This window comes from Pteropus medius, unplaced genomic scaffold (assembly GCF_902729225.1).
Source record: "Pteropus medius unplaced genomic scaffold, Ma_sr-lr_union100, whole genome shotgun sequence".
Lineage (NCBI taxonomy): Eukaryota > Metazoa > Chordata > Mammalia > Chiroptera > Pteropodidae > Pteropus > Pteropus medius.
Window position 1 is genome coordinate 26,806,629 of NW_024346667.1, and position 4,802 is coordinate 26,811,430.

Here is a 4,802-nt window from a genome sequence, read left to right on the forward strand (position 1 = left end):
CTCTTGTCAGTACAAAGATTTCGGCAGCAAAGCGGTGGTATTAGACAGCGGAGGAAGGAGGCTAGACATCCGTGAATCAGCCATCCAGTTTAGGAGCCCTCAAATGCATGAGGAGTATGGACGTGTTCTGGAGAATATAAAACCCTACAAAAGGTAGTAGTTATCCTAGAGAACGGATGGGAGCGCAAGAGTCAGGAAGCACTGTACTTAAGTTCCTGTTCTGCTTCATGTCTTGCTTTGTTCCATGAGGCGCTGGTGACTCTCGGCGTGGCCAGGCCTCATCTTTAGTCATTCTCCCGGCTTGCTGCGCTGAAGTCACTCTATCCTGTCATAAGTTCAGTTTCTAGAGCGGGCCAGGCTCCTTCCCATCTAAAGGCATTCAGGGTTGTTTCTCGTGGCTGGAAACGGGCTCTCCCCTCCCTCACTAGCCACTTTTGTCTTTGCGTCGTGGTTTTCCCTCCTCCTTTCACGTTCACCTTTATGTTACTTCCTCAGAGATGCCATGTCCGGCCCCAAATATAGGCATCTGATACAGTTTTATAAAATGAATAAATGATTTGTTGTGGCTGAAAGAGGTAAGATATATGAACAGTATAACAGACTGTCTGACAAGTCGTAGGGCCTCCTGAATTGTTCGTCTCCTTACTCTGATATTCACGGTGATTCTGAAACGGTCTTTAACCACATGTGCAAAACTAGCTTTGGTTGTAATCCCAACAATATCCATAAATCATTGAAAAGTTTCTCTCTCTATATATAAATATATTATGTTTCAAAATGAGAAAGAGAGCAGTTTACTATCCTTTTTAATAGAGATTTTCTTTGTATTATCTTGTTTAGAGTTCTCTGAATTTCTTTTGTGGATTGTTATATTAATTTCAGAAAATCGTTGGCCTCGATTTTCTTTCTTCCTCTTATGGAACTCCAATTACCCATGTTTTAGACCATTTAATATTTTCTCAAAAACCATAGATGCTCTTTTCCTTTTAACTTTCTCTTTATTCTCATTCTGTTTCAGTTTGGGTCATTTTCACTAACCTATCATCAAGTTAATTTCTTTTCCCTCTGTCTTGTTCAGCTCATTTAAGAAATTCTTTATCTTTGCAATAGTGTTTTTCACTTGATGCATTTCCATTTGGCTCTTTTTTTTTTTAAAGGGTTTCTAAACCTCTGCTGAAATATTCCTCATCTGTTTACGCATTTTAATATAGTGTTTCCCAAACTTATCTGATCTTTTACTATTTTTTCACATAACACCTATTAACATCTGCAGAACTCTTTGAGAAATGTTAATCTGGGATAATGAATTGACATTCTCCTCTGGGATCATGATTTTTGTGTGTGTGTGTATCTGTGTCTGCGTGTACCGAAATATTCATGCTAGGCACTGATGACTCTGTGTGTGCATTTTTGCTTCAGTGAACAAGTGCATGTAGATACAAACATCTTTTTAAATCAGAGGCCATATATTCAGGTGTGCAAACATTTCTACCTATATGTATTTGTACACATTGGTGATTGGGAGCATATGTGTGTGTATGTGGCCATTTTTGCAACTATCACAGCATATTCATCAAAGATTCTAGGAACCAGTGTCAGATATCAGCTGATAGATTTCAAACTAAAGATGAGGCTTGAACACCCACCCCCTCTTCCTACACAATAGTAGATTTTTCTCTGAGAAAAAGGTCAATTCAGGATTCTCAGAAATACCTAATAGCTTGTTGGTAAATTCAAGGTTAAAAGATCCTATCTCTGAAGAATTGCCAGTTTCTAAAGAAATTTCTTATCACTGATGATTTTTAAGAGGAATTTAGGTATTTTCCATATAACTGATTATAGTTAGTACTTATTTATTATGTATTAATTCAGCAACAGATTTTTTTGGATACTTTATCAGTTATCTATTGCTGCATAACAAATTACCCCCAAAATGAGTGACTTAAAACAGCACATTATTATCTCAGAGTTTTTGTGGGTCAAAAATTTGGCCACAGCTTAACTGGGTCCTCTAAGTCAGCATCTCTTGAGGCTGCAGTAAGTTGTCAGCAGGGCTGTGGCCTTATCTGGATGCTCGGTGGAGGAGGATCCGCCTTATGTTCACTCACCTAGTTGCCAGCAGGGTTTAGTTTCTTGGGAGTTGTTGGATTGAGGGTCTCAGTTCCTTGCTGGCTATTTGGTAATGTCTCATCATTTTTGCTGTATTCTATTCATGAAATACAAGTTACTAAGTCCAACACTAACCACCCCCTGCACCGCATACACACAGCCGTGAACACCAGGAGGTGGAGAACTTTGGGGTCCATTAGTGTTCATCAGGAAAATAAACATCAAAACCAAAAATCAATTCTTTCTAAAGATATCACATTTATTTTTTCCCATTAACTACCACTACTCTGGCCTTGCTATTTGGCCCTTAATATATAAACTCTTTCAATGGTCCCCAATTAGTCTCCCCGACTTCAGTCTCATCTTTCTTATTGCAGCTAAACTAATTTTCCTAAAACATGTCTTTTTAAAATCTAAAGTGGCTGCTTATTCCTGAGTCTGTACTGTTTCTCAACTTAACATTCTCTTTGAAAAATGTAAAAGTCTTATATTTTTCTTTAATAATAATTGAAAATTTAAAATAAATACCATGGTAAAAAGAAATAAAAAGTATTACATGTTGTTCTGATTAGCCATGGAGTTGAAAGTCACCTGCTTAGAGGATCAAGGTCATGCTATGTAGCCTGCAAAGCCTTCACGGTTTCTGTTGTTCCTTCCTTTTTAATACAAGCCTTCCCTTCCAGTCCACTGGTTTTGCATTATTTTTAGAGTGTATTTTGTGCTTTTAAATCTATATTCCTTTATTGCAAAATATTTATGATTGCATATGGAAATGGAAAAAAGACACTTATAGTTAGTTCCATTTGATGAGGATGATCTTTCTCAGGTTCAAGGACACACGATGGGTAGAGAGAAGATGCTCTGAGGTGCAAACGATTTCAGGCCCATAGGAGAGATCTCCTTACTGTTTAAGTCATAGCAGGAGTAAAACATGGAGGAAAAAATTTAAAAACACTACAAGAAGGGCATGAATGCTAATGATATAGCAATAATATCCTTAGTAAATATTAAGATCAACTTTATTTGAATATTTCGCTATCAACACAAGGCAAATAATAATCAGTTAATTACTTATAAATTACTAATAAATTATTTCTTTAGAGAAGATTTAATCTCCGCTTTTAAAATTTCTGTAAATACCTCGCTCACCATTTCTTCTTATAAAAGTATCTTATGCACGTGTACTACAGACACATGTTTGTCTCTAAAATTTAATGTTAAATTCTAATGCCCAATGTGATGATATTAAGAAGTTAGGCCTTTGGAGGTGATTAGATCACGAGTGTGGAGCCCTCATGACCTAATCACTAATGGGATTTGTGTCCTTATAAAAGCATTCCCAGAGAGCTCCGTTGTCCCTTCTGCCATGTGAGGACACAGAAGACGGCCCTCTATGAACCAGAAAGTGAGCGGTCACTAGATGTTGAATTTGCTGGTGTTTTGACCTTGGATTTCCCAGACTTTAAGACTGTGAGAAATAAGTATCTGTTCTTTGTAAGTCACCTGGTTCATGGTGTTTCTTTATAGCAGCGTGAAGGGACTGAGACGGTGTGCAGCATCCATCATTCTAATGATCCTGCTCATGAGAAACACACATTGCATTTCGTTGAATAAAAATAAAAGAAGCCCTTGCTTCTTTGAGGGCGATGGATTACTTGAGTAGAAGGCTGGCACTGCCTTCTCTGTTTCATCCCGTGAATATCTTCCGTCCTTCGGGAGAGGTTTCCCTTGCAGGTTTAAAGATGAAGATCTTAATTGTCCAGATAGAACCATGCCAAGTGTTAACCAGACAAGATGATCTTACAGGTTCACACCCTTTTTCTGTTTCTATGAAAAACAACTAAGTGAATGTATTCCAACTTCTGTATCATGTGTACTTTTTCTTTCTGTTATTTTTAGAAATTAGTGCGAAAATTATTGACAAAAGATAAACTGATCAGACAAGTCACCTTTATTATACAAAGAAAGCGTGGTGAGAAATGAAAGGCAAATAAACTAGCAGTTTGGGCTTATTTGCCAGAAAAATAGTTCTCTATAAATTTCATAGTCTTGTGAGTGTGCTATTGCATATTGTACACTTGAAGACTATTTTTTTTATTATCCACAAAAGCTAGATATTTCCAGGAACTTAAGTGTAAGTTGAGTGCAATAACATAAATTTATTAGAAGATAAATAATTTTATATAACTCGAACATTTTATGATTTTAGTTGATGCCAAAAAATATGCAGAAGGATTTGCGTTCAGACATCTAAATGGATAGAGATTGCCGTATGCCTGTCTTTTACCACAGTGGTCTTAAGTTTCTCTGTATTGAAGTGAATGAAAAACATCTTCTCATGGCTATGAAGTCAGAAGTAGAAGAAATATTAATGGATTACACCCCCAAATAGGGCATTTACTTCATGAGTCTAATTAATTTATAAAGCACATAAAAGTTGCCTGTTTGGTACAAGGAAGATAAATATATGTGACAGGTAAGGAACAACTATTAATCTAGGGGGCACTCTACTAAAGCAGATTGTCTGGGAAGGGATGTCTAAAGAAAGGGACATTGACAGGCTGTGTTAGCTACTTCGCGATTTTTGCCTTGGGCAGCTTGTTACTTACCAGAGTTGTGCAAGTGAGTCATATATACTGTGGTCACTAGATGGCAGTATAACATCAATAAAAAACTAGGAAAACCCATTCTCT